Below are 14,075 nucleotides of genomic sequence, written 5' to 3' on the forward strand. Positions count from 1 at the left end.
TATTATATCAGCAAAAAATATTATATTTTATTTGGAACAGTAAGCCAGACAAAATTAAACAGCATACTTCTGTAATGAATATGAATTCGGAGTGCAGAAATGATTAAATATTAAAGCATTAGACCTCTCACTAAAGTCTTCAGTGATACTATCACATTTCAGGTAAGACCCAAATGCAGACTGTGCTGAAGTAACAATGTTTATTACAGCAACACGGGCAGGCAAATAACAGGTCAAGGCAGGCAGGGGTCGGTAATCCAGAGTAGGGAAAAGGTGCAGGACGGCAGGCAGGCTCAGGGTTAGGCAGAGTGGTCAGGCAGGCGGGCTCAGGGTTAGGACAGGCAAGGGTCAAGACCAGGAGGGGGAGACAAAGAGAGACTGGGGAAAAGCAGGAGCTTAGACAAAACACTTGACTTGACAAACCTGACAAACTGGCAGCAGACAAACAGAGAATACAGGTATAAGTACCCAGAGGATAATGGGGAAGATGGGCGACACATGAAGGGGGGTGGAGACAAGCACAAGGACAGGGGAAACAGATCAGGGCATGTTATAAAAAAAAGTTATTCTTAAATCTGAACTGGTTCTCTAGCAGATTAGTAAAAACGTCCTTTTTTGCTTTATTCAGATTACAACCTCTCACTTTTGGTTATTTGAAAATGACATTTTCTCCAAAATATTGCTATTTTTAAAACAAGCCCTAGAAAGTTTGTTGCAAATAGGACTGGTGGAGATATGTCACACATGCAGCTAACAAAAACATATGAAATGTCTGCTCTACTCAAAATTACAAGCAACTAATTGCAGCATTATCACAAAAATGGAAGAGGCAAGTGGAAGGGGGAGAAAGTTGGTCCTGCATTAAAGACTAAATTGGTTCAAGAAAACTGTAATAAAAAAGTATACCAGTTTCACTTAAGGACCAAAAAAAGTACAGCTGGGCCATATGATTGCAAAATAGTTGGGAAGAAATGTTCGATGTACCGATTCCATGGCACATGAATTATGAACTGATACACAAAACCATGCTCAATTCAAATGTAAAGTATTATACAAAATTCTTGCAACCAATAGATTGTTATATATATATTTATGTGACCGACCACCTCGAATTCGGTCTTATGTAGAAACATTTGAAATGGTGTTTTTTACATTGGATAAAGGTAGAGACTCAGAGCTATAAAATTATATATATCATATACTGCAGTTGAGGAACAATGGGAAATGAATTCTGCTTTGAAAGTTAATAAACTTGTAATCCCACCTTTGAGTTAATACACCTACTGGTACACCTACTGGTACACCTACTGGAGAGCTCTTCTTTGTCTGCAGCTTTCCAGCATCATTCACACCTTCTTAAGCTTTAGCCCCACCCATCTCTTTAAGGATTCACATGTGAGGCCATGTGCTAAACAGAGGGAGTATGGTAGTGTAGTAAACAACCAAAGATTTTAGGACTAAAAGTGATAAAAAAAATAGAAGCCTACAATAAATAAATATTCCAAGTAAAAATACGTGTTAGCCTATATCCTAATCTGACTTTGTTGCCGGTCATGTTGTTCTTCACATGACAATATCTGGTAAACACATACTATGTCAAATCAAATCTAAATGTACTTGTCACATGCACAGGATACAGAAGGTGTAAACAGTGAAATGATTACTTGCCTCGTAGCAATATCAAAAACAGAAAGTGTCCAGATGCAAATATTTGACAGATATTAGATGACACTTACTTGACACACTTGTCTAAATTGATGGGTCATGTGAAGGAAATGCAATAACCACCCACCGGGCACATCTAGCTATGTGGATGGATCACTATTGTCTAGACATGTACACATGTTCATGAAATATAATAGGTGGCTGTATTCATAATCCTAACTAATACTTATACCAATACAAAACATTTTCATAGCTGTAGTATGATTCTGCAGGTAGTTAGAGAGCTAACCAACTAGCTATAACTGCTATAACCAGCAGTGCAATGCATTTCTGACTTGAATAATATTAGTACACAGATCTGTCAAGAGAATTTAGTTATCGTGTTCATTAACCAATTCAATTAAACTACTCAGTCTGCTATATCAGGATTTGTAGGATACTGATAGAAATGAAGACAGGCAGAGGCCCAGTCTACAATAGTACAATAGTTAAATGTTTATTCACGGGAACGTTCTCCCCATCATTTCCGGTACATTGGTCTATATACCTCACATTTCATCATAAATGTCCCTCCTCCTCTCAGATACTATGGCAATATAGTTCACAAGCCTTCTCACACTGTCTGCCACCTGTTAAATAATCTACTACAAGCCCAAGGTCTCTCCCCTCCCTGGGTGGGGACAGAATGTCCTGTAAGGAACACAGTATTCCAGCCGGTCTGACGATAGCTCCATTTGTTTCTAACAAGGAACAGAAAGTCCTTGTTCTAATTCAGAACTAAAACTACCCACATTATATTCCGTGTTGTGATTATAATAAGATTCATACATTCATACAGTAACAGAGTAGTATTTTGCTTAGTTATAATTCTAAGCTAAATGTATACATAATTTAGTCATTATTCATAAAAATCCCATACAAGATAATACACATAACGTTAGCTAGCAAGCCATCAAGCGGACGTTCCCAAGCTACTGTAGCTAACAGTATGCTCTAACGTCAAATTAAATTACATTTTATTAGTCACATGCTCCGAATACACCTTACAGTGAAATGCTTACTTACAAGCCCCTAAGCAACAGTGCAGTTTAAAAAAACATGGAGAAGAATAAGAGATAAATGTAACAAGTAATTTAAATTACAATATATACAGGGGGGTGCTGGTACAGAGTCAATGTGTGGGGGGCACAGGTTAGTTGAGGTAGAATGTACATGTAGGTAGAGTAAATTAAAGTGACTATGCATAGATGACAACATAGTGGCAATTGTGTGGAGAGGGGAGGGGGCAATGCAAATAGTCTGGGTAGCCATTTGACTAGATGTTCAGAAGTCTTATGGCTTGGGGGTAGAAGCTGTTTAGAAGCCTCTTGCACCGAGACTTGGCACTCCGGTACCGCTCGCCATGTGGTAGCAGAGAGAAACTTGCAATCAAAACAACTTTCTGACAAATCTTTGAAACGTAGCAGACTGTTGGTAGCAACATCTTGTTTGGACAGCGTTGTCAAGTCACTCTGGTTCACACTGACCATGGCGTGTGCAGAAAGTAGCCCATCACGTTTTCCAACTGATCTGTCGACAGCGCCTGCTAAATTCAGGGAATCAATGTTGTTGGGGAAAGTAGCGACACGTTTGTAGTCCTCGATGGCGTTAAATCTTTCAAAAACAGCTCGGTAGAAAGAACTATCAACACATACTGACCAGCTCACGTTATAGACAGAAGCATGCTACATAGGCAGATCAATCCAAACACATCTGCCATCATGTCAACCCCATCCATTACTAAATCTCAGCCAATCATGGCTAGCGGGAATGTTCCTGTCTTGGCTAAACCAACTAGGCTCATTAATTAAACAATTGTATTCACATTTACGGATGGAATACAAGTTTGTTATTAAAGCACATTAAATTTCACATGTTCCAGAAGGCATTTCTGCCCCAAAAAATATGCATTTTGACAAAAGAAATCAAAGTTTACGTTAAATTGACTTTTTGAAGTAGTGACGTGCGACATGCGCCCAGTGTCCTGAAACGTGTCACATATGGGGGGAATACAACCATCCCTGCTCTGCAGATTTTGCTGCAAAGAGACAGAATCACAATGGCTGGGTAACAATGGCGGTTACGGCAGGGTAACCTAGTGGTTAGAGCGTTGGACTAGTAACCGGAAGGTTGCAAGGTTGCAAGTTCAAACCCCCGAGCTGACAAGGTACAAATCTGTCGTTCTGCCCCTGAACAGGCAGTTAACCCACTGTTCCTAGGCCATCGTTGAAAATAAGAATTTGTTCTTAACTGACTTGCCTGGTTAAATAAAGGTAAGAATAAAAAAATTGCAAGATTTACCTGGAGCTAACTCTGCAAATAGCACTGCTGAGTGATTTAAAAAGTCATAGTCATCCGATCAATAATATAATAATACTCCAAGCAAAAAGGTAGAAACTATGAGAATATAAAGCTTCAGAAGTTATGTGAAACATCATAGCACAGTTGAAAAATATATGGCAAATAGAAATCAAAACTGGATGATGTTCAGACATATATGGAAGTGGTTGAGTGGAGCTGAAGGGTGAGACTAAAAATAAACAAAATAGAACTACTGTAAAATTTACTGTGTCCGTAAAAATGTATATGCAGTTGAAGTCGGAAGTTTACATACACCTTAGCCAATTACATTTAAAATCAGTTTTCCACAATTCCTGAGATCTAATTATATTTCATTCCCAGTAGGTCAGAAGTTAACATACACTCAATTAGTATTTGGTAGCATTGCCTTTAAATTGTTTAACTTGGGTCAAACATTTTGGGTAGCCTTCCACAAGCTTCCCACAATAAGTTGGGTCAATTTTGGCCCATTCCTCCAGACAGAGCTGGTGTAACTGAGTCAGGTTTGTAGACCTCCTTGCTCGCACACACTTTTTCAGTTCTGCTCACACATTTTCTATAGGATTGAGGTCAGGGCTTTGTGATGGCCACTCCTATACCTTGACTTTGTTGTCCTTAAGCCATTTTGCCACAAATTTGGAAGTATGCTTGGGGTCATTGTCCATTTGAAAGGCCAATTTGTGACCAAGCTTGAACTTTCTGACTGATGTCTTGAGATGTTGCTTCAATATATCCACACGATTTTCCCTTCTCATGATGCCATCTATTTTGTGAAGTGCACCAGTCACCCCTGTGCTTCACGGTTGGGATGGTGTTCTTCGGCTTGCAAGCCTCCCCCTTTTTCCTCCTAACATAATGATGGTCATTATGGCCAAACAGTTCTATTTTTGTTTCATCAGACCAGAGGACATTTCTCCAAAAAGTACAATCTTTGTCCCCAAAGACTACAGTTGCAAACCGTAGTCTGAACTTTTATGGCGGTTTTGGAGCAGTGGCTTCTTCTTTGCTGAGTGGCCTTTCAGGTTATGTCGATATAGGACTTGTTTTACTGTGGATATAGATACTTATGTACCTGTTTCCTCCAGCATCTTCACAAGGTCCTTTGCTGTTGTTTTGGGATTGATTTGCACTTTTCACACACAGTATGTTCATCTCTAGGAGAAAAAAACATGTCTCCTCCCTGAGCTGTGTGACAGCTGTGTGGTCCCATGGTGTTTAAACTTGCATACTTTTGTTTGTACAGATGAACATAGTACCTTCAGGTGTTTGGAAATTGCTCCCAAGGATGAACCAGACTTGTGGAGGTCTACAATTTATTTTCTGAGGTCTTGGCTGATTTATTTTGATATTCCCATGATGTCAAGCAAAGAGGCACTGAGTTTGAAGGTAGCCCTTGAAATACATCCACAGGTACACCTCCAATTAACACAAATGATGTCAATTAGCCTATCAGAAGCTTCTAAAGCTATGACATCATTTTCTAGAGTTTTCCAAGCTGTTTAAAGGCACAGTCAACTTAGTGTATGTAAACTTCTGACCCACTGAAATTGTGATACAGTGAATTATAAATGAAATAATCTGTCTGTAAACAATTGTTGGAAAAATTACTTGTGTCATGCACAAAGTACATGTCCTAATCGACTTGGAAAAACTATAGTTTGTTAACAAGAAATTTGTGGAGTGGTTGAAAAACAAGTTGTAATGACCTAAATGTACGTAAACTTCCAACTTCAACTGTAGTATAAACTGGAAAGAGAAGCCTAGGTGTTGTTGTCCATTTGTTTACTCCTATTATAGGAGGGGTGGTAGGGTTAGGGGAAAATATAATATATATATATATGTATATATATATATTATAAATACTGTATATTTACAAAAATATATAGTTTGGGGTATTGGAAATGATGCAGACAATTACATTGATGGAAGCCACAATCTGCAATATTAAAGCTGATTTACTGCAATCACTTTTTTTACCTGTTGGTAAGACTATTTCAGTAATTATATTTCTATATGATTGTATTGCACTCCCAACTTTTCCAACATTCAGTAATGTTTCACTTGAAAAAAGTGAACTGAAAAGGCGTGATAGTATTGGTCTTGGTTTGTATGATAGTGTTGTTGGACTTGGAGAGCCATACATGTCTGACTCCTGTTACTATGGTATGGAGAAACAGCCACTAATGAGGAAACCTGTTTCCTGATGTTGGTTTGCTGCATTCCAACAATCTCATTAAAGCATTGGAATCCAGACTATTATCTAACTTAACTGAGGGTTCTGGGTATGTGCGCTATGAGGGATAATTGCTATGCCACTGTACATCTTAAAAAACACACAGGAGATATTTAACACTTCCTGTCACACACAACACAACAACATAAGGTTTCTCACTCTAAATAACACACATAAACACATGAAGTTAGATTCACCAACCCCTTCAAATAAGACAAAATATTATTTTTTGATGAATTCTTATTGGTTTGATCATTCATCGCCTGACATACAGTACCAGTCAAAAGTTTGGACACACCTAATCATTCAAGGGGTTTTCTTTATTTTTTACTATTTTCTACATTGTAGAATAATAGTAAAGACATCAACACTATGAAATAACACATATGGAATCATGTAGTAACCAAAAAATAGTTAAACAAATCAAAATATATTTTATATTTGGGATTCTTCATAGTAACCATCCTTTGCCTTGCTGACAGCTTTGTACATTATCTCAACCAGCTTCATGTGGTAGTCACCTGGAATGCATTTCAATTAACAGACATGCCTTGTTAAGGTTAATTTGTGGAATTTATTTCCTTCTTTATGCTTTTGAGCCAATCAGTTGTGTTGTGACAAGGTAGGGATGGTACACAGAAGATAGTTTATTTGGTAAAAGACCAAGTCCATATTATGACAAGAACAGCTCAAATAAGGTAAGAGAAACGGCAGTCCATCATTACTTTAAGACATGAAGGTCAGTCAATGCAGAACATTTCAAGAACATTCAATGTTTCTTCAAGTGCTGTTGCAAAAACCACAAAGCATTATGATGAAACTGGCTCTTATGAGGACCTTCACAGGAAAGGAAGACCCAGAGTTACCTCTACAGGACACTTACAGCACACAATGTCACAGGAAGGCCAAAAAGATAATCAAGGACAACAACCACCCGAGCCAACTTGTTAGGGATTAGCTCCCTCTGTGGGGATCAAATCAGCGGAAATTTCAAGAGCGCCACGTATAGTTTTTGATAAAAATCTAACTTTCATTAAAACACACATGCAAGGTACTGAATTAAAGCTACACTCGTTGTGAATCTAGCCACCGAGTCAGATTTGTAAAATGCTTTTCGGCGAAAGCATGAGAAGCTATTATCTGATAGCATGCACCCCCAAAGTACTGGAACGTTACCTAAAACGACAGATTTTGCAGGAGCCGGCGCTACCCAAAATGCAGAAATAAAATATAAAACATTCATTACCTTTGACAAGCTTCTTTCTTGGCCTTCCTATATATCCCATAAACATCACAATTGGGTCTTTTTCCCGATTAAATCCGTCATTGTATAGCCAAAATGTAGTTTTCCTTAGACCGGTCTGATCCAGGAATATTCAATTTTACAAGACGCAACGTCACTTTTTAAAATGACAAAAGTTGCCTATAAACTTTTACAAAACACTTCAAACTACTTTTCTAAACCAACTTTAGGTATTAATAAACGTTAATAATCTATACAATTCATCACGGGGCGATCTGTATTCGATAGCAGCTTGTCTTGAAATCAGCGTCCATCTTTTCCATTTTAACAACATCCTGTTGAGAGACTAAAACAGGAAAGGCCAAAACGTCATACAACCAAGGATTAAGTCTGCTAGAAAAGCTAGCACTGGCGACATCATGTGGAAGCTGTAGGTGTTTACAGGGCATCTTCATGTATTTGCAGTCGCCTTAAACAATACATTGACTGGCGGATTAATATATTTTTTGTGTTTTTGGAGAACAGTTTTTCGAGGGATTTTTACTCCTAAACACGTTATGTTATAGCCACAGACACGATTTAACCAGTTTTAGAGACTTCAGAGTGTTTTCTATACACACATACTTATCATTTGCATATACTATATTCCTGGCATGAGTAGTAGGACTTTGAAATGTTGCGCGATTTTTAACAAAAAGCTGCGAAAATTCGCATGATCCATAAGTAGTTTTTAACCCCACTATCATCCAGAAGGCGAGGTCAGTACAGGTGTATCAAAGCTGGGACCGAGAGACTGAAAAACAGCTTCTATCTCAAGGCCATCAGATTGTTAAATGGCCATCACTAGCACAGAGAGGCTGCTGCCTACATACATACTTGAAATCATTGGCCACTTTAATAATTTCACTTTAATAATGTTTACATATCTTGCATTACTCATCTCATATTTATATACTGTTTTCTCTACTCTGCATCTTAGCCTATGCCGCTCTGACATTGCTCATATTTATATATTCTTATTCCTTTACTTGGATTTTTGTGTATTAGGTATTTGTTGTGAAATTGTTAGATATTACTTGTTAGCTATTGCTACACTGTCGGAACTAGAAGCACAAGTATTTTGCTCGCAAACACTCGGAATAAAATCTGCTCAAAACTTATATGTGACCAATAAAATTGTATTTTATGTTATTTTATTTGCAGAGGATAAGTTCGTTATAGTTACTAGCCTCATAAATTGCAGCCCAAATAAATGCTTCACAGAGTTCAAGTAACAGTCACATCTCAACATCAACTGTTCAGAGGAGACTGCATGAATCAGTTCCCACCGTGAAACATGGAGGAGGAGGTGTGATGGTGTGGGGGTGCTTTGCTGGTTAGACTGTCAGTGATTTATTTAGAATTCAAGGCACACTTAACCTGCATGGCTACCACAGCATTGTCCACCGATACACCATCCCATCTGGTTTGCGCTTAGTGGCACTATCATTTGTTTTTCAACAGGACAATGACCCAACATGCCTCCAGGCTGTGTAAGTCTATTTGACCAAGAAGGAGAGTGATGGAGTGCTGTATCAGATGACCTGATCTCCACAATCACCTGACCTCAACCCAATTGAGATGGTTTGGGATGAGTTGGACCGCAGAGTATAGGAAAAGCAGCCAACAAGTGCTCAGCATATGTAGAAACTCCTTCAAGACTGTTGGAAAAGCATTCCAAGTGAAGCTGGTTGAGAGAATGCCAAGAGTGTGCAAAGCTGTCATCAAGGTAAAGGATGACTACTTTGAAGAATCTAAAATATATTTAGATATGTTTAACACATTTTTGGTTACTACATGATTCCATATGTGTCATTTCATAGTTTTGATGTCTTCAATATTATTCTACAATGTAAGAAATAGTAAAAATGAAGAAAAACCCTTGAATGAGTAGATGTGTCCAAACTTTTGACTGGTACTGTACTATACATTGAAACACTTGAAATCTATTTTTACATTGGTCCCATTACAAGCTCTCTTCTATGTGTCCTTATGTTGCACATAGTATATATTTAAACTGTAGTATTTGCGGTGTATGTTACAGATGGTAAACATTTGCGACCCAGATGGTGGTATGAAATATGTGTCGGTGCCATGTTTACAATCAACCTGATTCCTGTTAATCATTCAGGGGTCCAATAAATTACGTAACATTAGATAATATTTTTTTTTCTGGGGAACATAAGGCCTTATAAAATGGAAGCAATATGGCTTCAATTGATGTGGCATTTTTCAGATGCAATCACCAGATATTTTTTTCTAATTACAGTTAAACACATGGCTTCCTTAAAAATGTCTTCTTCTATATAAATATCAATTATCTCTGTAATGACTGATTTAGCCATATGCTGTGGGCATTAGCTAGTCTTTTCCACGATACAGTACTGTAACAGGAGTAGCCTGTATTATCTCTGTAGTTGAGCAAAATATAAAACATCGCCTTTCAGAAATACCCATTATTTTCCATTTGCCTATACGTAGCGCATCATAGAAAGGAGTTTCTAGTAATACAAACTGTGTCACTTGTAATTGGAGGAGTTGCCCCCCTTTCACACAGACTCAAATTGCAGGTTTTATTACCATAACACTATTGAAGTGTTATTGTCTAACCCCACCAATGAGTACCAATGTAAAAAGCATTCTTAGCTGCAAATAAAACAAACCTATAATTTACAACATATATTTAACTGACGATGTTGCAACTGTAGCATGTTGCTTGTGTAACATATCACCAGGATTCAGGGCAGGGTGTTAACCATGCAGGCACACATGAAGCAGGCAGGCAGAGTGTCACAACAACAGACTGTTGTTGTTTTATTAATCTGTGTTTCAAAAAGGTATTCAAATGCGTGATATCTTAGAGAGATATGTTTACCCAATGAGTTCCACCTTACCACTGTCGTGTTTTGGACTTTAAACCCCTTTTAAACCTTCAAATCAAATCAAATGTATTTATATAGCCCTTCGTACATCAGCTGATATCTCAAAGTGCTGTACAGAAACCCAGCCTAAAATCCCAAACAGCAAGCAATGCAGGTGTAGAAGCACGGTAGCTAGGAAAAACTCCCTTGAAAGGCCAAAACCTCGGAAGAAATCTAGAGAGGAACCAGGCTATGGGGGGTGGCGAGTCCTCTTCTGGCTGTGCCAGGTGGAGATTATAACAGAACATGGCCAAGATGTTCAAATGTTCATAAATGACCAGCATGGTCAAATAATAATAATCACAGGCAGAACAGTTGAAACTGGAGCAGCAACACGGCCAGGTGAACTGGGGACAGCAAGGAGTCATCATGCCAGGTAGTCCTGAGGCATGGTCCTAGGGCTCAGGTCCTCCGAGAGAGAGGTCACATTTTTTGGTTCTAGTCAGGATTCTAGCAGCCGTATTTAGCACTAACTGAAGTTTATTTAGTGCTTTATCTGGGTAGCCGGAAAGTAGAGCATTGCAGTAGTCTAAACCTAGTGTAATGCTCCGGGTGTCGTGGGTGTGGAGTCAAAATGCAGGAGACAGAGTTCAATGCTGTGCGTCTTTTACTAGCACCAACGCACCACAGGGTGCTCACAAAAGTAACGTTCCCAAACACAGGGGAAAAAATACAATGAAGAAATACACGACTAGGCACTAAACACGTACCTCTACAACAGAGCCGAAGGTTACAATGAAAATAATCCCGCACAACAACCAGGCGGGTCGGCTGTCTAATAAAGACAAACTAATTAAACATGAACAGGTGCTACCACTAAACATACAAGGAGGGAGAGGAAAAACAATCAGTGGCAGCTAATAGGCCGGTGATGACGACCGCCGAGCGCCACCCGCCCGGGAAGGGGAAACACCCTCGGTCGGACTCGTGACAGTACCCCCTCCTGACGCGCGGCCTCGAGGTCGCCCCGGAGGACGAGGTGCAGGGCGATCCGGATGGAGGCGATGGAAATCCCTCAACATGGATGGATCCAAGATGTCCCCCACCGGTACCCAGCACCTCTCCTCCGGACCGTACCCCTCCCAGTCCACGAGGTACTGCAGGCCCTCACCCGGCGTCTTGAGTCCAGAATGGCCCGGATCGTGTACGCCGGGGTCCCCTCGATGTCCAGAGGGGGGAGGGACCTCCGGTACCTCACTGTCCTGCAGGGGACCAGCTACCACCGGCCTGAGGAGAGACACATGAAACGAGGGGTTAATACGATAATAGGAAGGGAGTTGTAATCGATAACACACCTCGTTTATTCTCCTCAGGACTTTAAAGGGCCCTACACACTGCGGACCCAGCTTCCGGCAGGGCAAGCGGAGAGGTAGGTTTCGGGTCGAGAGCCAGACCCTGTCCCCGGTACAAACACGGGGGCCTCACTGCGGTGGCGGTCAGCACTCCTCTTCTGCCGTCCACTCGCTTGTCGTAGAGATTCCTGGACGGCCCTCCAGGTCTCTTTGGAGCGCTGTACCCATTCCTCCACCGCAGGAGCCTCGGTCTGGCTCGGATGCCATGGTGCCAGGACCGGCTGGTATCCCAACACACACTGAAAAGGGGACACGTTAGTAGAGGAGTGGCGTAGTGAGTTCTGAGCCATTTCAGCCCAGGGAATGTATCGTGCCCACTCCCTGGCCGATCCTGGCAATACGACCGCAGAAACCTACCCACCTCCTGGTTCATTCTCTCCACCTGCCCATTACTCTCGGGGTGATAACCGGAGGTCAGGCTGACAGAGACCCCCAAGCGTTCCATGAACGCTCTCCATACCCGAGACGTGAATTGGGGGCCCCGATCAGAAACGATGTCCTCCGGCACCCCGTAGTGCCGAAAGACATGGGTAAATAATGCCTCCGCAGTCTGCAGGGCTGTAGGGATACCGGGCAACGGGAGGAGACGGCAGGACTTAGAAAACCGATCCACAATCACTAGAACCGCGGTGTTCCCCTGAGACGGCGGAAGATCGGTCAGGAAATCTATGGACAGATGTGACCATGGCCGCTGTGGAACGGGGAGGGGTTGTAGCTTCCCTCTAGGAAGGTGCCTAGGAGCCTTACTCTGAGCGCACACTGAGCAAGAGGAGACATAACCCTTAACGTCCTTAACCAACGTAGGCCACCAATACCTCCCCTGAAGGCTCCCCACTGTCCTCGTCACCCCAGGGTGACCCGAGGAGGGTAGGACGTGAGCCCACCGAATCAGCTTGTCCCGAACATCAAGCGGCACGTACCTTCGCCCCGCTGGACACTGAGGAGGCGCGGGTTCAGCCCGTAACGCCCGCTCGATGTCCGAGTCCGCTTCCTTGAGAAAAAGCGCAGGGGCGGAGTTTTGGTGGCGTACCCGAGTGCTGTGATAGCACGGCACCCACCCCAGCCTCGGACGCGTCCACCTCCACTATGAATGCTAGAGAGGGGTCCGGATGCGCCAACACGGGCGCATCAGTGAACAGCGCCTTCAACTTGTTGAATGCTCTGTCCGCCTGTGCTGACCACTGCAATCGCACCGGGCCCCCTTCAGCAGTGAAGTAATGGGAGCCGCTATCTGGCCAAAACCCCGGATAAACCTCCGGTAGTAGTTGGCAAAACCCAAAAACCGCTGCACCTCCTTTACCGTGGTTGGAGTCGGCCAATTACGCACGGCCCTAATGCGGTCACCCTCCATCACCACCCCGAGGTGGAAATGCGATATCCCAGAAAAGAGACGGCTCGTTTAGAGAACACGCATTTCTCAGCCTTGACGTATAGGTCATGCTCCAGCAGTCTACCAAGCACTTTGCGCACCAGAGACACATGCGCGGTGTGAGTGGCCGAGTAGATCAGAATGTCATCGATATAAACAACCACTCCCTGCCCGCACAGGTCCCTGAGAATCTTGTCTACAAAGGATTGGAAAACGGCTGGAGCATTCTTTAACCCATACGGCATGACGAGGTACTCATAGTGGCCGGATGTAGTACTAAATGCGGTTTTCCACTCGTCTCCCTTCCGAATACGCACCAGACTATACGCGCTCCTGAGATCCAGTTTTGTGAAGAACTGCGCTCCGTGGAACGATTCCACCACCGTAGCGATGAGAGGTAGAGGGTAACTATACCCCACTGTGATGGCGTTTAGACCTCTATAATCGATACACGGACGCAAACCTCCCTCCTTTTTCCTCACAAAAAATAAACTTGAGGAGACGGGTGAAATGGAGGGCCGAATGTACCCCTGTCCCAGCGACTCCGTGACATATGTCTCCATTGCCAACGTCTCCTCCTGGGACAGTGGGTACACGTGACTCTTGGGAAGCGCAGCGTCTACCTGGAGATCTATCGTACAATCCCTTCCCGGTCGATAAGGTGGTAATTTAGTCGCTTTCACTTTACTGAAAGCGATTTCCAAATCGGCATACTCGGGGAATGCATACCGTGGAACCCTGGTCTGGACTCTCCACCGACGTGGCACCGATGGAAACTCCCAAACACCTTCCAGAACACTCCTCTGACCACCCCTGGAGAACCCCTGTCTCCACGAAATTTTAGGATTGTGCCGGGCCAGCCAGGAGTCCCCAG

The sequence above is a fragment of the Oncorhynchus keta genome, chromosome 25 (genome assembly GCF_023373465.1).
Source record: "Oncorhynchus keta strain PuntledgeMale-10-30-2019 chromosome 25, Oket_V2, whole genome shotgun sequence".
NCBI classification, from domain to species: domain Eukaryota; kingdom Metazoa; phylum Chordata; class Actinopteri; order Salmoniformes; family Salmonidae; genus Oncorhynchus; species Oncorhynchus keta.